This window comes from Chiloscyllium plagiosum, unplaced genomic scaffold, assembly GCF_037043375.1.
Source record: "Chiloscyllium plagiosum isolate Xiang-an unplaced genomic scaffold, Cpla_swu_hap1 HiC_scaffold_40, whole genome shotgun sequence".
NCBI classification, from domain to species: Eukaryota; Metazoa; Chordata; class Chondrichthyes; order Orectolobiformes; family Hemiscylliidae; genus Chiloscyllium; species Chiloscyllium plagiosum.
The window spans coordinates 53,173,504-53,197,369 of record NW_028270178.1 but is presented as its reverse complement, the minus strand read 5'-3'; the positions used below and the strand labels follow the sequence as shown (position 1 = coordinate 53,197,369).

Sequence of the window (23,866 nt, the reverse complement as noted above, 5' to 3'; positions counted from 1 at the left end):
TGTTCAGATGGGCGAGAAGTGGCAGATGGAGTTTAATTCAGATAAATGTGACGTGCTGCATTTTGGAAAAGCAAATCTTAACAGGACTGATACACTTAGTGGCAAATTCCTAGATAGTGTTGATGAACAAAGATATCTTGCAGTGCAGGTTCATATTTCCTTGAACGTAGAGTTGTAGGTAGATAGAATATTGAAGAAAGTGTTTGGAATACATTCCTTTATTGATCAGAGCATTGAGTATAGAAGTTGGAAGGTCATGTACAGGACATTGGTCAGGCCTCTTTTGGAATATTGTGTGCAATTCTGTTCTCCATCAATCGGAAGGATGTTGTTAAACTTGAAAGGGTTCAACACAAATTTACAAGGATATTGCCAGGGTTTGAGCTGCAGGAAGAGAGCAAAAAGGCTTCGGCTTTCTTTCCCTGGAGCATCAGAGACTGAGGAGTGACCTCCGTAGAGGTTTATAAAGTCATTGGTAGCATGGATAGAGTAAACAGACAAGGTCGTTTCTCTGAGTAGGAGAGTCCAGAAATCGAGAGCAGAGGTTGAGGGTGAGAGGGGAAAGATATAAAAGGGAACTAAGGAGCAACGTTTTCACGCAGAGAGTGGTGCGTGTATGGAATAAGCTGCCAGAAGTGGTGGAGGCTGACAATTATTGCATTTTAAAGGCATTTGGACATTGACATGAATAGAAAAGATTTAGAGGGATATGGCCCAGGCGCTGGCAAGAGGGATAAGATTAGGTTTGGATATCTGGTCGGCATGGACAAATTTGACCGAAGATTCTGTTTAGTGCTGTTTATCTGTGCCTCACAGCTCAGTGGGTTTCGGTCTCTTCAAAGATAAATCTTAGTCTGTTTTATTTTAGTAAAGCTACAACATTCAGTAGGGTGGCGGTTTATTTCTTTAAGTACACATCTTATGATACTTTGATTAAGTGTTTTAATATAAAATATTGGTACTAATTTATTCTAGGGTAGTGTTTTGTAAAGCTGTAAGACTATGTGCCTTTTTCTGGGTCTGTGGACGGTTAAGGTGCAGAGATGGCCATTCGTACAGTGATGTGCTCTTCCTGTTGGATTTAGGAGATTAAGGAAAGTTTCAATGATCCTGATTGTCTGCAGGAAGTGAGGATGCAAATCCTGTAGGATTTCATGGATCAGATGGAGCGATGGCTAAAGGTAATGAAGAATTTACAGGAGCCGGGGGGTGTGATAGGTGGCAGTTTCAGAAAGTTAGGAAAACTGCCGATCCAGTCAGGTAGATGGGTTTCCTCTCGGAAAGGGAGGAGTGGAAGGCAGGTAGTGCAGGAGTCTCCTGTGGTTATTTCCATCTCAAACAAGTATAATGTTTTGGAAAGCATCGGGGGTCACAGACTCTCAGGGGAATATCGCACTGACAGCCAAGTTCCTAGTGTAATGTGAGGTATATCAGGTTCCACGCGATCGATGGTGATGGGGGCTCTCTAGTCTGCAGCACAGACTGCAGTTTCTGTAGCTAACAGTGAGACATCAGAATGGGGTAGTGCCTCCCTACTGCCTGGGTGAAGGATGGCTCTGAGGGTGCAGAGTATTCTGAAAGGGGAGAATGATGAGTGGGAGGTCGCTGTACATTGGTACCAATGACATAAGAGAAAAGGATGAAGTCCTGATGAGACAATATAGCAAATTAGCCTGGAGTATAATAAGCAGGTCCTTGTGGGTAGTAATATCTGGATTACTCCCGGTGCCACATGCTAGAGAGAGTAGGAATAGCAGGGTAGAGCAGATGAATGCGTGGCCAAGGATCTGATACAGGAGAGAAGGATTCACGTTTTTGGATCATTGGAATCTCTGCTGGGGTAGAATTGACGTGCATAAGAAGGATGGATTACATCTGAATTGGAAGGTGTCTAATATCCAAGCAGGGAGATTTGCTAGTGCTACTCGGGAGACATTAAACCAGTGAGGGCGTGGGGTAAACCTAAAGAGATAGTGAGAAAGGAGGCAAGTCTGAGACTGGTATAGTTTAGAAGTTAGACAGGCAAGGGCAAGGCACAGAATGAGGTCGGACTGACAAGGTACAATAGACAATAGGTGCAGGAATAGGCCATTCTGCCCTTTGAGTCAGCACCACCATTCATTATGATCATGGCTGATCGTCCACAATCACTATCCTGTTCCTGCCTTATCTCCGTAACACTTGATTCCATTATCTTTAACAGCTCTATCCATCTCTTCCTTGAAAGTATCCAGAGACTTGGCCTCCACTGCCTTCTGGGGCAGTGCACTCCCTGTGTCCACTACTCTCTGGGTGAAGACGTTTCTCCTCAACTCTGTTCTAAATGGCCTCTCCCTTATTTTTAAACTGTGTCCTCTGGTTCTGGCCTCACCCATCCGTGGAAACATGCTTCCTGCCTCCAGAGTGTCCAACCCTTTAATAATCTTGTCGGTCTCTATCAGATCCTCTCTCATTCTTTTAAACTCTTGTGTATACAAGCTCAGTCGCTCCAATCTTTCAACATATGATCATTCCGCCATTCCGGGAATTGACCTCATGAACCTACCCTACACTCCCTCAATAGCCACAATGTTCTTCCTCAAATGTGGAGACAAAGACTGCACACAATACTCCAGGTATGGTCTTACCAGGGCCCTGTACAGCTGCAGAAGGACCTCTTTGCTCCTATACTCAATTCCTCTTGTTATGAAGGCCAGCATGCAGCGAGATTTCTTCACTACCTGCTGTACCTGCATGATTGCTTTCATTGACTGATGTACAAGAACACCTAGATCTCGTTGTACTTCCCCTTAACCAAACTTGACTCCTTTTAGATAGTAATCTGCCTTCCTGTTCTTGCTTCCAAAGTGGATAACCATACATTTATCCACATTAAGCTGCATCTGCTATGCATCCGTCCACTCACCTAGCCTATCCAAGTTAACCTGTATTCTCATAACATCCTCCTCACATTTCACCCTGCCACCCAGCTTTGTGTCATCAGCAAATTTGCTAATATTACTTTTAATAAGTTCATCTATATTATTAATGTTTACTGTAAACAGCTGCGGTCCCAGCACCGAACCTTGTCGTACCCCACTAGTCACTGCCTGCCATTCCGAAAGGAAGTGTTTATCACTACTCTTTGCTTCCTGTCAGCCAGCCAATTTTCAATCCAAGTCAGTATATTCCCCTTTGTAAATCCATGCTGACTCTGACGAATCCTATTACCGCTTCCAAATGAGCCATAATTTCATTTTTTTATAATTGACTCCAGCATCTTTCTCACCACTGACCTCAGGCTAACTGGTCTATAATTCCTTGCTTTCTCTCTCCCAACTTTCTTGAAAAGTGGGACAACATTAGCCACCCTCCAGTCTGACTCTACATCTCCTCACTCTGTGTCTCCCCCTTCGCAAAGGGCTGAACGTCATCCCTCACCAACAGGGCCATCCCATCCCCTCTGCCCATCAGACTGTCCTTTTGATAGCACTCCACTGCAATTATTTCAATGCAAGTGGTTTTACAGGGAAAGCAGATGAACTTAAGATATGGTTTTGAACATGGGACTGGAATATAGTGGGTATCACAGAAACGTGTTTTAGGTTGGAAAGGACAAGTAGCTTAATGTTCCAGGGAATAGATGTAAGAGGAAGGATAGAAAGGGGGATTAAGAGAGAAGGTGGAATGGTGTTTTTGATTCGGGATAACATTATTGTTGTGTTTAGGGAGGATATTCATGGGAGTTCGCCCGGTGAACTTACTTGGGTGGAACTGGGAAATAGGAACAGGATGATCACCTTATTGAGGTTGTCTGTGTGGGTTTCATCCGGGTGCTCTGGTTTCCTCCCACAGTCCAGAGATGTGCAGGTTGGGTGGGATAATCCAGGCTGAATTGCCCATATTGTTCAGGGATGTGAAGGTTGGGTGGATTGGCCATGCGAAATTGCCTACAGTGTTCAGGGATGAGCAGGCTAGGGGGATTGGTCATGGGAAATGCACCGTTACAGGGCTAAGACAGGAGACTCTGAGGGTTAGTGTGGATGTGATGGGCCGAATGGCCTGCTTCCACACTTGGTAATTCTCTGACGATAATTCTACTAGTTTTAAAATAGTTTCAGAAAATAATAGACCAGATCTAAAAGTTGTTGTTCAAAATTGGACAAAGGTTAATTTTCACGGTACAAGGCAAGAACTTTCAACATTTCTTTGCAACCCCCCAGGTAAAGGGACGGCTGGAAAGTGGGAACATAAGAACCGAAGGAATAGGAGCAGGAGTAGGCCATCTGGCCCCTCAAGCCTGCACTGCCATTCAATAAGGTCAGGGCTGAGCTTATCATGGCCTCAGCACCACTTTCCTGCTCTCTCACCATAACCCTTAATTCCTTTCCTGTTCACAAATCTACCTTTTGCCTTAAAGACATTCAAATTGATAACATCAACTGCTACACTCAGCAGGGAATTCCACAGATTTATAACCCTTTTGCTGAAGAAGTTGCTCCTGAACTCTGTCCTAAATCAGATACCCCCTTACTTTGACGCTATACTCTCGAGGTTGACCCCCCCCCCCAGGTGGAAATAACCTCCCTGCTTCTATCTTATCTATTCCCTTCTTAATTTTAGTTTTTCCAATACAACCTCCCATTCTTCTAAATTCCAACAAGTATAATCCCAGTCTATTCAATCTCTCCACATACACCAACATTCTCCACTCCCGACTCAAACTAGTGACCCTCCTCTGCACCCCCTCCAGTGTCAGTACATTCTTGCTGAAGTAAGGCGATCAAACCTGTACACAGTACTCCAGGTGTGGCCTCACCAGCACCCTGTACAGCTGCAGCATAACCATCCCTCTAGCAAGGAAGTACAATAGACCCTTCACCATCTCGTTTAGTCCCCTGGGATGCATGCCATCATGGGTCTCGAGGATTTCATGTCAGCTTTTACTGAAAGAGGACATGGAAGCTAGAGACTTTGGAGAAATAAATAGTGATAACTTGACAACTGTCCATATTACAGAGGAGGTTGTACTGGATGTCTTATACATAATGCTGATTAAATCTGTGGGACCTGATCAGGTATACCCCAAATCTTTGTGGGAAATTAGAGAAGTGATTGCCGGGCCCCTCGCTGAGATATTTCTATCACCGATAGCCACAGGTGAGGTGTTGCAAGACAGGCGCCATTATTTGAGAAAGGTGATGAGGAAATACCAGGGAACAATACACTGGTGAGTCTGAAGTTTGTGGCAGACAATTTGTTGGAAGGAATTCTGAAGGATAGGTTTATATGTAATTGGAAAGGCATGAAGTGATTAGGGATAGTCAGCATGGCTTTGTACATAAATCACTAACTTGGACTTCAAAAAGACATTCAAAAAGGTTCCACATTGAGCAAGTTAGACACCATGGGATGCAGAGAGAACCAGCTATTTGGAAACAAATTGGCTGGAAGGTTGGAGACGGAAGGTAGTGCTTTTCGGATTGGAGGCCTGTGATGAGCAATATGGTGTAAGGATTGATGCTGGGTCCACTGCTTTTCATCATTTATATCAATGATTTCTATGTTAATATATGGAAATGGCAGAGGATGACGCATTGTATCTGGGTGGAAGATGAGAACTGGGGGATTCTATACTTGCTGCAGTTGGAGAGGTGTGGTTCACTGGCAGAGGTGAGGCAAGTGGTGGAGATACGCTGGAGAATATTGCTGACCCCATGGGAGGGGAAATTGCAGTCCTTGAAATACAGGGCATTTTGGTATGTTCTGGAGTGTTCTGCCAGCTTGCACCAAGCTTCACTGGAACACTGCAGTAAGCATGAGACAGAGATGTTGGCCAGGCAACAGGCTCGTGTGTTAAAGTGACAGACAACTGGAAGCTCGGGGTCGGTTTTGCAGCAGAACGTAGATCATCAGCTGCCATTTCCAGCACCTCCACTGAGATGCTGCCCGACACAGGTTCCTGTCCCCTCCATTAACAGCTCTGCACCCTCCCAGCCAGATTGTTATCCACTCCTTTGTCTTTCCAAATGTTACTGTCTCTTTTGGGCTCCATCCCCACCTATTATTGACTCTTTAACCCCTATCTCCTGCAATCCAAAGATATGCAGGTTCGGTGAATTGGCCCAACGAAATTTCCCGTAGTTCTCAGGGATGTATAGGTTAGGTGCATTAGTCAGGGGAAATGTAGAATAATAGGGTCGCGGAATGGGTTTGGTTGAGAAACGCTTCAGAGGGTGGGTGTGGACTTGTTGGGCCGAATGTCCTGTTACCACACTGTGGGGATTCTAATTTTCCCAGCTGTTGTCGGTTCTGAGGAAGGGTCACTGGACCTAGAATGTCCCTTGGTGTGTGCAGGAGGAGGAAACTGGAAAGGGGAGTTGGATCCAGTTTAGACTGGGAGGGTTTAATTACACCCTGTACAGGTAGTTAGGCCTGAATTAGAAACTCTTGGTTCCACGGTTACAGCAAATGGGAAAATGGCTGTGGCCCTCAGGCGGTGCTAGGTCCTGGGTTATGGCCGCCATCTTTATTTGGGACATGGACATGTCCTCTTCCTGGGTGGGGGCGGGCGTTTTGAAGAGGAGCATTTACACATCAAACACATACCAAGAGAAATATTTGTCTTTACGGTTCAGCCTGCCCTGACTGTGAGTTTTGTTTTGTGAATTCATTTTATAGGATATTAATTGAGAATAATTGAGACAGGGATCTCAAAACCAATTTTCTATCGTCAGCAGTGTCATCAGGATCTGAATACCATTGACATTTAACTGTGGAAGGAGAAAGGTGTGTCTGTTCTCTCTGTGGGAAAGTATCTTTTTTTTCAAGCAAAAAGCGGAAAGATGTTCAAAGATGTTGGATCACCCTTGCGGTTTGTGCTCAATTCTGGGCCCTGCAGCTGTGGAAGGAGGTATTGGCCTGAGAGGGAGCACAGATTTATCCAAATTACACCTCATCTCTTTATAGGAACTGTCAGATTTAGACCCAATCACCCACTTCATGATGTTAACCTGTAAACCCCTTATTTTCAATTCCCTGCAAACTTCTCATGAAAATTCCTTGTGGAGTCAAATTCCAGCACCATTTCAGGTGAAATGTTCCAGGTTCCGACAACTGTCTGTTCATTCAGAAACTGCTGAAGTCCATGTTGACTCTGGGGTTACAAAGGGCTGAATTAAAAGATGAGATGCTGTTCCCATTGAGATGCATTGGAACAGTACAGAAGGCTGAGGGCAGTGTCGGTATGAGCAGACAATGAAAATGACTGGGCTGCACTGTGAGGGCTGCTTGGCTCAATGAGTGTTTTGGAGTTGGGTATAAACAGAGCGAGGGGAGACAGGGAGAAGGTGAACCTCAGCTTCAGTTTTAGTTCAGGCCGTTCAGAAATTCACATGTTCCCAAAGGGAACTGCCAGGTTGTAAGCGATACCTGCTGAGTTTTTATTAACAGTTTTTAAAGTGTAAAATGTCAGCTTAAGTAAAGATCGGGGCTTTTGGTTATAATGGAAATGTTTGAAGTGAAGGAAGGTTACTAGCTCATTTCAATTATCTGAATGGGAGTATCTGGCTGAAACTAGAGAGACGTTGTGACAGGAGCCCTCCGACCCGTGGTGTGCTCCTCTTATACAATGTGGGAAATAAGGGACGCTTCCAGTGTCCGTGATGGCTATGTGTGCAGGAAGAGTGCCCATCTGAAACTACTGGGAAACTGCTTTTCTGACCTGGAGCTGAGAGTGGAATCACTGTTGAGAATCTGCGATAATGAGAATGTTATGGACAGCACGTTTAGTGAGTTAGTCACACTGCAGGTTAGGTTTACACAGGCAGAAAGGGAATGAGTTGCCATCAGATCAAGTAAAAGGCTCAGGAAGGAAGTGCAGGACTCCCCAGTGATCATTCCCCTTCTCAAACAGATATTGTGCACCGCTTGGGATTCTACAAGTGGGGAACAGGTGGAGTGGACTCTCAGGGGAAGTCAGCAATAGCCAGGTTCATGACACCACAGATAGCTCCGCTGCACAGAACTGGAGGAAGGAGAATGGCAGAGCTGTAGTGACAGGGGATGCAGTAGTCAATGTCAGAGACAGGCGCGTCTGTGGCCACAGACATGAATCCAGGACAGTGGAATTGAACCTAGGTCCATTTATTGATAAGTGCACAGACCAATAAAGGTCAGTGTCCCAAATGCAACCTTCAGCACTTAATCACCCTGAAGCTCTACCTTTCAGGGCCTGTGCACTTGTTCTGAGCCCTTCAGAGGGATTGAAGGGAATGGGGAGAAAACAGGAACAGGGTTGTGTTGTAGCTCTACAAAATAACCGTCACCCTCCGCTCTCGGTCTCCCCCTTCTGGCTCCTCCCCACCGCAGGGAAAAGACCTTGTGTATTTCCCCTATCCATGCCCATCCTGATTTTATAAACCTCTATAAGGTCACCTATCAGCATCTGACGCTCCTGGGAAAACAGTGTATTCAGCCTCTACCTGTAGCTCAAATCCTCCAACCCTGGCAATGTGCTTCTAATACTATTCTGGCCACTTTCAACTTTCACAATATTATTTTGATAGGAAGGAGACCAGAATTGCACGCAATATTCCAAGAGTTACCTAACCAATGTCCTGTACAGCCGCAATATGACCTCCCAACTCCGATACTCAGTACTCTGACCAATGAAGGAAAGCATACTAAACCCCTTCTTCGCTATCCTATCTACCTGCGACTCTACTTTCAAGGAGCTATGAATCTGCACTCCAAGGTCTCTTTGTTCAGCAGCACTCCCAAGGTCCTCACCATTAAGTGTATACATCCTGCTAATATTTGCTTTCCCAAAATGCAGCACCTCACATTTATCTAAATTAAACTCCATCTGCCAGTCCTCAGCACATTCAACCATCTGATCAAGATCCTGTTATAATCTGAGGTAATCCTCTTCACTGTCCACTACACCTCCAATTTTGGTGTCGTCTTACTAACAATACTTCCTATATTCACATCCATATCATTGATATAAATTATGAAAATTAGTGGATCCAGCACTGATACTTTGTGACACCCCACTAGTCACAGGTCTCCAATCTGAAAAGCAACCTTCCACCACCATCCTCTGTCTTCTACCTTTGAGCCAGTTTTGTATCCAAATGGCTAGTGCTCTCTCTATTCCATGAGATCTAAACTTGCTAATCTGTCTCCCATGGGGAACCTTGTTGAACGCCTTACTGAAGTCCATGTAGATCGTTTCCACTGCTTTGCCCTCATGAATCCTCTTTGTTACTTCAAAAAAAAATTGACTCAAGTACATGTGACGTGATTTCTCATACACAAAGCCATTATTAATATCCAGGACTTAACTCTGTACATTGGGATCTGTGTCACCCAGTTATGACTGTTAATATTCTGGATAAAGTTCAAGTACATCAGGTTTGTGTTAGTGACTGTGTATTGAGTCTTGTTGATATCACCCACACAGGTAAGTTCCATTTGAAAGGCAGTCCCTATATCCAGAACCCCGCTCCCATCTGCTCTGTCTCCATCCCCACCATAGACAGTAAGTGGGAGGAGCTCATGGAGTTTTCATGTAAGAGAGATTGAGAAAATCTTCCCTTCTTTCCACTAGCTCACCAGAAAATGATGGTAGTGTCCTTTCCTCTGAACCAGGAGGATCGGGCTCAGAGTTGAGTAACAGCATCTTTGAAAAGGGTGATTGGAAAACATGACCAAGCCGCCAGGCCATACTGTCTCCCAGCTGTCCCCGCCTGAGCCTCAACAGAACTTTCCTGTAGTTTCTCTCCTGTCAGACTCTCCCATTGCTCACTTTGTCCAGGGTTCCCTCCTACTGCTGCACTGCTCCTGTCCGTCACTGACCTGTCCATCCCCCAGTGTCCTCCACATTCATTCATTGTTTACAATCTCCAGCCCTGCCCCCTCCACCCTATTGGGCAGCGGCTGCTGTCAATCACCCAGCTTCTGTGTGATCTGGAGCATGTGCTGTAGGAGGGGAGACCAGTGCACGGGCGCAGTGCTGGGCAATTGTTGGTGTATGTGCAGGGCTGGTCAGGGCCAGGAGGGAGGCTGTGCGTGTGTGGGGTTAATCTGTCATTGGCAGTTTCCTCCCTCTGGGAACAGAACTCAGGGAAATGGCCCCTGCCCTGATATCGTGACAAGTAGTCGGCTATCAGTGGGGGGAGCATTTTGCAGAAAGTTATCAGAACTCGTGTGAATATTCAGGAATGTTATGGAAAACAACACAGATGGGCCTGCAATTAAAGTTCTAATTTGGTTCATCTTAGTTCAATCAGATATGATTTGGTCAGTGTTTGCAGGATGGTTCTCATCAGAGGGTCCGTGTGGGGGAAATAAATAAAATGTTCCAGATTGGGGGAAAAAAATCAGTTTGGTTCTGACCAGGAAGGAAGCCTGGGAGATGGGGGGAGGATTCACCAACATCCAGGAGGCTCCGAGTCAGACTCATTGATTTGATTAGATTAGATTTCCTACAGTGTGGAAACAGGCCCTTCAGCCCAACCAGTCCACACCGACCGTCGGAAGAGTAACCCACCCAGACCCATTTCCCTCTGACTAATATACCTAACGCTATGGACAATTTAGCATGGCCAATTCATCTGACCTGCACATCTTTGGATTGTGGGAGGAAACCTTTTTTTGGTTCTTAGTCTGCAGGCAGGAGCTAGGAAGCTGATTTCAAAGAGAAGAGAGAGTGTCTGAGAACTGGGTGTGGAGGAAAAATGGTGAGGAGATTGGTTTGGATTTCAGTTCACAGAAGAGAGCAATTGTGAGACTGAGATTTAAAGCTTTGGGGGAGCAAAGAAACTACAATTTAATACTATCACTGTCTTATGAATTTCCATCCTGTGTTAACGGTGGTGACTTGTCTTCTCAGTTGTAGGGTTCTGAAAGGGCGGATTTGTGGATGAGAAATTCAAATTGAACTTCCTGTTCAGTTTTGATAGTTACTTGATCCGTGCCGATCTGAATATCATTTGGCCTTTTCATGTGGAAGGAAAGGTGTGTATTCTGTCCATGGGCGAATATTTCAAATGTCAGTGTGTCTGGAAAAAGTACTGAGACACAGCCAAGTCCATGTTAGCGTGGTGACTGTGGAGAAAGAGTTCATTTGTTGTTAAAAGTCTGAAAAAACATGGCACATTTCCCAGGAACGATTAAGCTACAGATTTGTTTTGTATGAGGACAAAGTTTTAATTAATCATGCAACCAGAAACACACAAGGATGCCTGCAGTATGGAAAATGCTATGAAAACGGGATTGTTGTAAAGGAGTTGATTATCGATCGTGGCTTGTAATCCATTGGCGTTGTCACGTCAGTTCCAGCGCCGTGGGGAAACACTGGAAATGTGATGAGTGCAGTGTAGGTTTCAGTTATTAAACTGGAAAAAGTGCAGAAGAAATTTACAAGAATTTTTGCCAGGGCTCAGGGGTCTGAGTTAAAGGGAGAGGTTGGACAAGCGAGGATTTTTTTTTTTGTTTAGAGCAGAGGAAACAGAGGGGGAATGTTTTCTGGAAGTGTATAAGACCATGAGAGGCCTGGGTAAGGTGAATGCATTCAGTCTTTTTCCCAGGGAATCAAGGAGTGGAGGGCATCAGTTTAAGGTTAGAGGAGAAATTATGAAAGGGAACCTGAGGGGCACATGTTTTACACAGAGGGTGGTATGTATATGGACTGAGCTGCCAGTGGAAGTGCTTGAGGTGGGTACATTAACAACATGTAAAAGACATTTGGACAAATACATGGATAGGAAAGGGTCAGAAGCAGATGGGTCAAGTGCAGGGAAATGGGGTTAGCGTGGATGGACATTCTAGTCAGTATTGGCCAGTTTGGGCCAAAGGCCTGTCTCTGCTGTAGGACTCTGACTCTAAGTATATTTACTATTTCTCCCGCTATCTCTGGTAGCAACCTGGGATGTATTCCATCTGAGCGACGAGTCTTGTCTACCTTTAGCTCCATTAACTTGCCCAGCTCTAACACTTTCGTGATAATGGTTGTTTCTTGTTCCTCACCTTCCTCAGTTTCCTTATCATTTACTGGCATGTTCTTCGTGTTCTCCACTGTGAAGACTGACTGCTGTGAAGACTTCCTGAACCCTGCTGGATAGGAATAACTGGGCACAGAACTCTGAGAGGTCTTCTTTGAGTCTTTATTAATGAGACATGGCAGTTACCTGGATAGTGTACATGCAGAACACCTCCAGGCAGCATCAGGTAATACATCCCCTGTCCGATGTGCCGCTCCCATTCTTATACCTTTGTGGTTTGTGGTTTTGAATGGACGCTGTCTCTCAGTATTATCTCCACGGCAATGGCAGTTTAAAAGTTGAGTTCAGCCCAGCACTGATTGGTTAAACCACAAAACCCCTCCCCCACGCCCCTGTGGCTCAGTCAGGTATCTGACAGGCGCTTCAGTTTCAGTGGGGCTGTCTGTCAGGATTCTGATGTGAAAGAGCCGGTGTTGGAACGGGGTGGACAAAGTTAAAAACCACACATCACCAGGTTATAGTCCAACAGGTTTATTTGGAAGTACAAGCTTTTGGAGTGTGCTGTGATTTTTAACTTGATCAGGATTATCTCTATGGTAACGGTTAAGTGCTTCAACAATTACAGAGGCCATATGTTCCCCACACAATAGGTTCCCCTCTAGCAGTGTAAACTGCTATTCTGTCCCTGGGGATAGCTACTCATCACTTTTCTCCCCCAATCCCATCTAGCTTTCTGTTGATCTTTAAAGTTTTTCTCATCTCCTAGTTTCTCCTTGGTCTTTGCCAATTTGTATGCTTTCTATTTCAATTTCATAGACTCCCTTATTTCCTTAGCCATCAATGGCAGATTACTCCTTTTCCTACAGTCCTTCCTTTTCACTAATATATACTTTTGCTGAGCAGTTTGAAAAAATTCTTTGATATTTCTCCACTGTCCGTCAACTGTCCCACCGTAAAGTCTTTGCTACCAGTCTACATTAGCCAACTCCTGTCTCATCTTATTGTAGTCTCCTTTGTTTAAGCACAGAATCTGTATTGGATTTAATCTTCCCGCTTTCCAACTGTATTCTAAATTTGACCATACTTATCACAAGTCTTTTATCAGATTACGAGGTGAGATGATGTTACCTGGGTGTTTTGGTTTTCATTGTCAAAGACCTTGGCTTTGTAATAAAGTACAGGATAAATATTCACAACAGAGTATTCTGGACGGTGTGAATTTACTACACAATCAAAAACCATAAATCACTGTCTCCCCTCAGTTTAAAATTGCAAAATCATTATCTCCTACACGCTTCCTCATCTTCTAAGTTTGAAATGCTAATCCCCCTGACTATCCTACTTTTCCCGAAAATCTCCTTTGGCGAAGGTGGTGATTTTTGGATTCAGCTTTCCAGTTATTAACGTAAGAAGATAGGCACTGGGCACAGGAGAGGGAATGCAGCCCTTTGAACCAGCTCCACCATTTAATACCATGATGACTGAGCTCACCTCGGTCTCAGCTGGATTTTCCCGCCTGCTCTATCTCACCCTTCAACTCATTGAAAATTAAAAATCTGTATCTCTTCATTAAATTTGCTCATTGTTCTGGCATCCACCGCATTTTGAATAGGGAATTCCACAGATTCACAACACATTGAGTTAGGTACATTCTCCTTCATGAGAATACAATAGAGTTCTTATAGTGCAGAGTCCACACCAACCCTATGATGAGCCTCCCATTCAGACCCACCCATTCCCTGTAACCCTGCATTTCCCGTGGCTAATTGCCTAAACAGCACATGCATGGAAACTGGGCAATTTAACATGGGCAATCCACCTAATCTGCACATATTTGGGCTATGGGAGGAAACTGGAGCACGGTTGGAAACTCGTACAGACATGGGGGGGAATGTGTAAACTCCACACAGTCGCCTAAGGCTGGAATCAAACCCAGATGGCTAACGCTGTGAGGCAGCAGTGCTAACCACTCAGCTACCTCTGCTTAAACTCTGCTCCTCCTTATTAACCTCTCTATCACCCAATTTGCTGAATCTATATTCCTCACGTCAGAAATCAGGTCGTGGAAACGAATGTCTCAGTGAAACCCAATGACAGCCCATATGTCCTGTGTGTATGAATGGGGATTTGATAGACAACACCCTCCAGCCCACACTTTTCATTCACTTTCCAGAGACAGGGCTCAAGTAGCTTCCTGGGGACTACAACTCCCACAATCCCTGAGGCAGGGACCACACGTGAGTGGGGAAACCCGGCACTGTCCATGTACAGAATGTGGGTGGGCTTTGGAGCATGTGCTTTGGGGTACCTAGCGGAAAGTACTTCACACTGTGATTGGCTGGAGGAGTAACATATCAGCTTTTAGTATTGATCTGCCGGGGAATTAAGGTGTCACCACACCCACGTGGGACCAAGTTCCATCCCCAATGCGTCATAATGCTGGGAATCGACCAATGGGAAACCAAGGAGGATCTAACCCATTCTCCCAGACTGAAGGTTCCTCTTCTGTCCAGGATCTGCCACCTCCCTGTCTGTTTCCTTTTGTTTCATTCTGCTGTTACATTATTGACTTGCAGCAACTGAAGGGAAAGGAAGTGAACCCAGAAAGGGTGCAGCATCTAACCAGGGACGGGAAGTGGTGGCATGGTTCTGTTTATCAGTTACTCCATGAGAATGGGGAGGGTGTACATTAGGGGGTAGCAGAGTCAGAATGGAGGGAGAGAGTAAGTGGGCTGCAGGGTTACAGCTTTAGGGAAAGACTGGGAAAAAGATATTCCAGAGAAACTAAAATTGCCTGTTCTGAATTTCTAACCTGTACATATTCCTTTATATAGGGTGCTAGATTGTGAAGATTCACAGACTGAAATCTCAAAATCATGTGCAGATCGTGATTAAGTTAACCAGCATTTGACGAACCAAAGACTGAGAGTCAATCGGCCAAAATCCTGCAACACTCTCCCTCACAGCATTGTCGGTCTATCTGCGCCAAATGAACTGCAAATGGTTCGAGACAGCAGTTCACTACCATCTTGTCAAGGGTAACTAGAGATGGGGAATAAATGCTGGCTGAGCCAGTGATGCCCATATCCTGGAAATGGTTTCTATCTCTATTTACTGAAACCTGATTGTTACTGCAGGATGATGATGGATGATGAGTGCATGCATCACATTACCCCTGCCTACACCCACACAGTAACACCGCAACGGCACTGGAACAAAAGGCAATGAAGCTAAAGGAGGACTTAGATATAGTTCTTAAAGGTAAAGGCATCAAAGGGGATTGGAGCACAGCAGGAACAGGAGACTGAGCTGGATGGTCAGCTGTTTCCCATTGAATGGTGGCGCAGGATTGAAAAGCCGAAAGCCCCCCTCCTGCCCCTATCTCCCAGGTCTGTATGTAACCATGGAACCCGGGTAGGAAGGAGTAGGCAGGACAGGGACTCTCCAGGAGATTGCACTTCCACATCAGTTTTCAGTGAGGGATGGTTTGATGGATTTTGTTTAACATTTGTCTTTAATGCAAAGTTTGTAAATTTGGTTTTAAAACATGTACGAGTTTATTCCACGATAAATGAAACAAAAAGAAAAGAAACAAAACGATCTGAATATAACAGTTTTAAAATTTCAACGCCGTATAAAACAAAATCCCGACGACTCCCGGACACCATCACTTTCCAGTTTCTCAAACTCCAGGAGATATTCTCCCCCCCGTCGGAACCTTTGGTTTGATTTAACTGCTTTTCAGTTCTCGTTGTGTGAGCTGTGGAGTTTTCTTTTTTCCCCATTTCTCCGACCCAGAAGTGTTATCACAGCAACCTTCCCACCGTCAAAATCATCATTTCGCCATTATAGCAGTAAACCACCTGAATAACCAATTGAATATTTATAAACAAAGCCCATTATGGGCAAAGCAAACCACTACAAGTGGCAGAGTGGGAAAGGACGTAATCAAAGTAGAGTTGGGGGTGAGGGGGCAGCGCTGGAGATAAAGGGGTGCCCACCTCTATCTAAAGGCATCAAGAGCACTGATACACACCACATGCTCCTTCTCCAAGGACACCCTGCTGTGTAGCCTTTATCCTCAATCATAGAGTAGAATCCCTACAGTGTGGAAGGAGAGCATTGGCCCATCAAATCCCACCAACCATCCGAAGAGCATCCCACCCAGAGCAATCCAGAGTAACACTGCATTTCCCATGGCTGATCCACTAGTCTACACAATCCTCGACACTATGGGCAATTTAGCACGACCGATCCACCTAACCTGCACATCTTTAGTCTGTGGGAGGAAACCAGGGCACCGGGAGGGGACCCACACTATCATGGGGAGAATGTGGGAACTCCACACAGGCCGTTGGCCAACGCTGGACTCCGACCTTATACCTGATGTTGTGAAGCAGCAGTGCTACAATCACAATTTAAATCAAAATAGATGGCCCCTTCTCATTGTCACATTGCTGTTTGTGGAGACTCACTGCCCAGATAGACATCTCAAAGTTCAGAAAGTGGCAATATAAATTCAGTCAACTCCAGCCCAGTTAATGTGATTAACAACCACAACATCAATACTCCAACAGTGTCATCATGAACACAGTCCAGTCCTGACTCTGATGGACAGTAACATCAGAATCAGAGTCCTGCAGTGATGTGTGAACTCTACCCCACACGGAGCAGGTGGATGACCACTTCCCTGTGTCCACTCACTGGGCTCTCAGTCGTGTTGAAGACTCAGCAAATCCCTTGTCACGCAGTGACGATCCTACCCAGTGTGAACGCGCTGGGGTCTCAGGGGACAGGATGAATAATTGAATCCTCTCTTCCACACTGAGCATCTGAATGGCCTCTCCCCTGTGTGAGCTCGCTGGGATCTCAGGGGGTGGGATGAATCACTGAATCCCCTCTCACACACTGATCATCTGAATGGCCTGTCCCGTGTGGGCTCAGTGGTGTCTCGGGGGGTGATGCATTTGAGTGAATCTCTCCCCACACGCTGGGAGCAAGTGAATGGCCTTTCCCCAGAGTGAGCTCTCTGGGGTCACTGCAGGTAGTGCATTTGAGTGAATGTCTCCCCACACTGTGAGAAAGTGAATGGCCTTTCCCCAGAGTGAGCTCGGTCTTTCAGCATTTCAGAGGACCTAGTGTATCCTTTACCACACACTGAGCAGGTGAATGGCCTCTCCCCAGTGGGAATGCACCGATGTCTCTGCAGGTGAGAGATTTGAATGAATTATTTCTCACACATGGAGTAGGTGAAGGGTCGATATCCTCTGTGCCCTCTCTGGTGCCTCAGCAGATTGTAAGATTGAGTAAATCCCTTCCCATACGTGGGGCAGGTGAATGGCCTCTCCCCAGTGTGACTGTGTCAGTGTGTGTCCTGCTGGGAGGGGTAAGCGAATTCCTTCCCACAGTCCCCACATTTACATACCCTAGCCCTGGTCCCGTCCTATTGGTGTCTTCGCAAATCACATGACCGGTTAAATATTCAACTGCATGCAGAGCAGAGGAATTATTTCTCTGGGCTATGCATGCTGCTTTCCCTTTCCATATTACCGATAAGGATCAGGACCTGCGGAATTGGACGACTCTGCAGTTGATGTGATGTTAAAGCTGAGTTTCCCATGTGGAACTTTCTCTCTGTAAAAAAAAAGTTTCTCCATATCATTAATACAACTCCCAACACCAGCTCTCCCTTCAGTTCTCCTGAATTTCTAATTTTGGACTAATGCAATGACCTCAGTAATGTGCCTTTCTCTCACTTGTTTCTGAAAGTAAATTAGGACCATTTTGAATAACTTTACAAGAAGGACCCACACCTATTCTATCATGTACGAGTTCTAATCCATGGGAAGTTTGTTGCCAGCTCCGATGACAGTCATAATGCTCCGACCACTTCACCGGAGCCAGTGCAAGTCAATTCTAACAATTATCAATAGATTTTATCTAAACAGGATGCCCCCACAATGGACACTCAATGCCCGTAAGTTGTCATTTTTCTTAAAGCCGCTCATGTGTCCGGCAATCTGGCAATACAATTGAAGATATTTTATACAGTAACCTTACAGTCTCAATTGCCAGTTCCAGTCCATGAAGCAGCCAGTAACATGCCGCAGTGAATTGAATTCTAACAACAGCATTGCCCTGGCAGGAGAGATTGCAGAGCATGAAACTGTCTTCTCTGGAGTATCTAAAATGAAACACTTGAAATGAACAAAATTCTTCAGGAGCTCGATGGGATAAATACAGCAAGGATGTGCTCCCTGGCTGGTGTGTCTGGAATGAAATAAGCGCTAACGGTGTTATCTTTACCCAGCACCCCCTTCAGCTGCATAAATGTTTAGGATTTAGTTGCTGCTCTTATTCCATGCTCTTGATCACCCCTGTTTGTAACTGCTGTAATGTTGGTGGCTGTGCAAATTGATAACATTTGATTCAATCCATCCCAAAACCTTTCTGTATCTGTGTCTCACTTTTGTTCACCAAGACCCTCATTCAATCTGACCTCTTTGCAAACCCTGCCCTGATATTTCCTTAGAGGGCTCAGAATTAATTGTTCACAGAATTATTACTGTGCAAAAGGAGGCTGATTGGCTGATCAGTTCTCCAAAGGATCACCTCACTGAATGCTATTCTTCTGCCTTTACCCCATAAACCTTCCCATTCATCCTCTTCCAATGACTGTTCAATTCTATCCTCTTCATTGTGCCTGACTCCACCACACTCTTTGGTAGTGCATTCCTGACCATAAACTTTCTCTGCATGAAAACATTTTGTCTCATGTCCCATGTGCTTCTTTTGTCAATCTCTTTACATCGGTGCCTCCTCATTATTGATTCTTTCATGCATGTGAACAGTTTGTCTTGATCTACTCTCACTAGATCCCTTTTGGAGATATCTTTACCCACCATACCCTGGGATAGTGACTACATCTCTCCCGGTCACAGGAGTGCAGTGCGAGACCATTCAGGTGCTCTCATTCTGGGATTGGGTTCAGGACATTATTCAGCCTCACTGTACTCCAGTGAATACACAACAGGGAGAGGCCATTCACCTGCTGTCAGTGTGGGATGAAATTCACTCAGATATCCAGCTTGATGAAACACCGGCGAGTTCACAGGTAACCACAGTGATCGGATTTATTTTGTTTGTTCATGGGATCATGGCATTACTTCCTGGGGCAGCATTTGTCATCCATTCTAACTGCACAGAAGATGGTTCAGAGGCAACCCCATTATTCAGGGTCTGGATTCACATGCCGGCTGGACCAGGTCAGAAGTAACAGTTTCCTAGACCCAGTGACATTAAGAGTTGATTTATGATCTATTATCCTATTTTGGAAATGGTAATGACTAATGTTTGCAGTTGAATTAAAAGTGCAAGACCAAAATGGGTTTTAGCGCTGAAAATGTGTTGCTGGAAAAGCGCAGCAGGTCAGGCAGCATCCAAGGAACAGGAGAATCGACGTTTCGGGCATGAGCCCTTCTTCATTCCTGAAGAAGGGCTCATGCCCGAAACGTCGATTCTCCTGCTCCTTGGATGCTGCCTGACCTGCTGTGCTTTTCCAGCAACACATTTTCAGCTCTGATCTCCAGCATTTGCAGTCCTCACTTTTTCCAAAATGGGTTTTATTCTAATTGAGCATGCCCTCCTGTTTGCTCAGTTGTTATTGACAATCTCATCCCCCTCTCACAGACAACCTGTTCCAGATAGTGTTACAGAAAAGGAAGAATGGTCAGCTGCAGCTGGTCACCTGACCCCAAAGGTTCACTCTCCACAGATGCTACCAAATCTGCTGAATTTCTCCAGCAATTTCTGTTTTTGTGTCTGATTTACCAGCATTTGCAGATCGTTAGTTTTTCAATGTTGATCTTGTCTGTTGCAGAGGAGTTTATTGATGAGTTTGGAGAGTTTTGAACATTGCAAGTTAGGCCAGAAATCAGCCATGATCTATTGAATGGCAGAGCAGGGTTGAGGGGTTGAATAGCCTCCTCCTGTTCCAATGAAATTTGCCCATCTGCAGCTTTCGGCAACATTTCCCCTCACTGCTCACTTCACTTCCATGTCTAACACACTGTTACTGACTGAACAAACCTGTGTTTGAGCTAAACCTGCTAATGTTCAGTGGCTCCCTCTCCTGCCATCCGGGTTTAACTCTCATCATGGAATGTTGTCTCGTATTACTGCGGGAATGCCCACAAAGGACCCAACCTGGAGTCTGTATCCCCTGGGATCCACAAACCCGGTTTATTTCCTTCTTCCTATTTCATTCTGGCTATTGAACTCTCGGTTTCAATCCAATCTCCTGTCATGCTCTTCAACATGCCCATGTGGGTGGGCTATAGGCAGCTGGGATTTAATGATGGGAAATGGGGATTAGGCAGAAGCACGAGAAGAGGCGACAGCAAGACAGTTCTCATTGTAACGGCAGAGTTTCTCCATGACCCAGTGAGTGGTGAGGCACCTGAGATTGTGGGGGAGGAAGATTCAATCAGGGATTTGGGAAAACACTCAGATACTGACCTGTCCACCTGATTGTTAACTCAGATAGATAGACAGAAAGAAAGATGCACATTTAGGTAGCAACTTTGATGACCTGGGGCATTGAACCATGCTCCAGACCCAATGATCCCCACATCAAATCTCTGAACACAAAAACACAAAGCTTCCTACTTGTAAAAGGCTGTCTCTCAGCCTCCTCTTTTCTTGAGAAAAGAGTTTTGAGCTGTTCAGCATTTCCTGGTGTTTATAATCTCTATGCTCCTGTAAGTTTCGTGACTGAACTTTTATTTTCCTGTTCCTGTGAGTGACGGCAGCAGCAGAAACAGGTCCTGACCTGTGAGTGGTTTTGGTTGGAATATTTGTATTTACAAATTCATTCTCAGCCTCACCTACAGTGAGAAATTGATGTAAACAGAAGGAAAGGAGTGAGTGAGCACCCACAGAAACACAAAGGCAGCATGTGTACCTGAGCTGAATGAACCGGGCATCAGGAAAATGTGATGACAATCACAACTCGTTCGAATCCCTGAGGTGCAGAAAGAGGCTACTCAGCTCATCGAGTCTGCAATGACCTGCTCTCCCACCCTATCCCTATTACCCCACATTTACCATGGCTAACCCAACCCACCTAACCTGCACACTCCAGACCATGTTAGCACAGCCAATAGAGCAAAACTGCACATCTGTGGGAGAGTCACAAATTACATCAAAATGCTTGGAATTGTGGATGAATTCTCACAAATACTTGACTGATGCAAATACTGTGTTTTCGAAAATAAAATCTGGGGGAAACTGCAGCCAGAAAGATTTCTGATTATCTTTGGAGGAAGAGAATTCAAAACTCGTGCCATTGACCCAGGGGACACAGTGAAGTCACAGAGACTTGGGAACCATCAGAAATGTAACAGGTTGTGAGGAAGGTGGAGGTGAGACAAAGACAAAAAGACAGTCTGTCACACGAGAGAAGGCAGGAGAGATTAAACAGCAGAAATGGTATTGCCTCAAGGCCACGGGGAATGGAGTTAGGGCTGGGAAACAAATAAGGAAACAAGGTATGCAGCTGTCAATGAAAACAAAAACAGAAAAAAAAAGGCCGAATTCAGAGTCTGAAATTATTGCTCATTGGTGAGTACAGAATACTGTAAAGCCTGGGTAGTTCTATTACAGCCATCACAGGCAAGGACTGATTTGGGATAGTCAACATGGCGTTGTGCATGGGAAATCTTGTCTCACAAACTGGATTGAGTTTTTTGAAGAAGTAACAAAGAGGATTGATGAGAGCAGAGCAATAGATGTGATCTATATGGACTTCAGTAAGGCATTCGATAAGGTTGCCCATGGGAGACTAATTAGCAAGGTTAGATTTCATGGAATACAGGGAGAACTAACCATTTGGATATAGAACTGGCTCAAAGGTAGAAGACAGAGGGTGGTGGTGGAGGGTTGATTTTCAGACTGGAGGCCTCTGACCAGTGGAGTGCCACAGGAATCGGTGTTGATTCCTCTACTTTTTGTTATTTACATAAATGATTTGGGTGCGAGCATAAGAGGTACAATTAGTAAGTTTGCAGATAAGAGCAACATTGGAGGTGTAGTGGAGAGCGAAGAGGGTTACCTCAGATTACAGCAGGATATGGACCAGATGGGCCAATGGGCTGAGAAGTAGTGATGGAGTCAGATAAATGCGAGGTGCTGCATTTTGGGAAAGCAATTCTGAGCAGGACTTATTCACTTAATGATAAGGTCCTAGGGAGTGTTGCTGAACAAAGAGACCTTGGAGTGCAGGTTAATAGCTCCTTGAAAGTGGAGTCGCAGGTAGATAGGATAGTGAAGAATACTTTTGGTATGCTTTCCTTTCTTGGTCAGAGTATTGAGTACAGGAGTTAGGAGGTCATATTGTGGCTGTACAGGACATTGGTTAGACCACTGTTAGAATATTGTGTGCAATTCTGGTTGCCTTCCTATCGGAAAGATGTTGTGAAACTTGAAAGGGTTCAGAAAAGATTTACAAGGATGTTGCCAGGGTTGGAGGATTTTAGCTATAGGGAGAGGCTGAACAGGCTGGGTCTGTATTCCATGGAGTGTCGGAGGCTGAGGGTTGACCTTCCAGGTGTTTACAAAATTATGAGGGGCATGGATAGGATAAATAGACAAAGTCTTTTCCCTGGGGTTGGGGAGTCCAGAACTAGAGGGCATAGGTTTAGGGTGAGAGGGGAAAGATATAAAAGAGACCTAAGGGGCAACTTTTTTATGCAGAGGGTGGTATGTGCATGGAATGAGCTGCCAGAGGAAGTGTTAGAAGCTGGTACAATTACAACACTTAAATGCATTTGGATGGGTATACGAATAGGAAAGGTTTGGTGGGACTCGATTGGGTTGGGTTATCTGGTCAGCACAGACGAGTTGGACCCAAGGGTCTGTTTCCATGCTGGACATCTCTATGTCTCTATGACTGTATGTATAGAGAGAGGGCCGGCATTGGGTGGGATGACCCACCGCCCTGTAAAGTCCAGAAGGCCGTGTCTATGGCACCGCCTGGCATCAAAACTCAAACTTGGACAGACAGGAGGGGGCAACAAAGGGAACTGACAGAAACTAAACCTGAACTGTTTACCTGGCTGAATGACAGATGTTGGTGAATGAACACCCAGCCTGATAGAGAAATGGTAATAATGGGTCTTATTGGGAGAATATGGATGAATTAATTGAAGTACACAATCTCACTGATGAGGATGTCAGGCTAAAACCTTTCAGGCCAAGATGCCCTGACGTGTACAGCAGAATCTGTCCCTGCAATGAGAGAGTGGGGGTGTGAGCCGGTTCCCTTCAGTGCACAGCCGATCAGTGGCTCCAGGCATTTACAGATATTACAGGGACACACTGGGGAGGGGACAGGCTGAATGGGCTAAAATAACCTTAGTGACTCAGGGCCCCAAGGGTAATATCAACGATCGTACAGAGAGGAAGCTTGAGGTGTATAAGGACCACGGGGGATTACCAAACCTCAACCTGTGGTGATGAAATTTGTTTGATGTATTTAAAAGATGACATGGGACCCCATGTAATTGTAATTATAAACATGGGACTCCCAGTGGGAGATAATTCTAAACAAATTCTGAATTGGGCCATGAGAGCTGAGGCAAACCCAGAAACACAAGGGAATAGCTGCAGTACAGGGAGGGGAACCAGACTCGCAATGTTGCAAGGGAAGCAGAAAAGGGCATATAGACAAGGAACGTAGGCAGAGAGAGGGAGATAGGTGTTCACATTGTGTGTGGCCTGTGTTCACGTGTGCACATGCATAGCCCATAAATATTTATTGACACGCTGTTAGGGCTCGAGCAACACATGATGTTAACACAGGCGCATCTATATCAGTTACT

General features: G+C 45.2%; 1 long non-coding RNA gene across 2 annotated transcripts; it reads left to right on the top strand.

Annotated features, from left to right (window-relative positions):
- The first annotated feature begins 1,046 nt into the window (after nucleotides 1-1,046).
- On the top strand, nucleotides 1,047-15,399 carry LOC148138524 (uncharacterized). Of its 2 annotated transcripts, none has more exons than XR_015753974.1 (4): nucleotides 1,047-1,181; nucleotides 10,883-11,001; nucleotides 12,022-12,213; nucleotides 14,822-15,399. It is a non-coding gene; the product is annotated as an uncharacterized LOC148138524 (long non-coding RNA). The 2 variants fall into 2 exon arrangements; XR_015753973.1 differs by lacking the exon at nucleotides 1,047-1,181 and adding an exon at nucleotides 6,694-6,768.
- The last annotated feature ends 8,467 nt before the right edge of the window (nucleotides 15,400-23,866 follow it).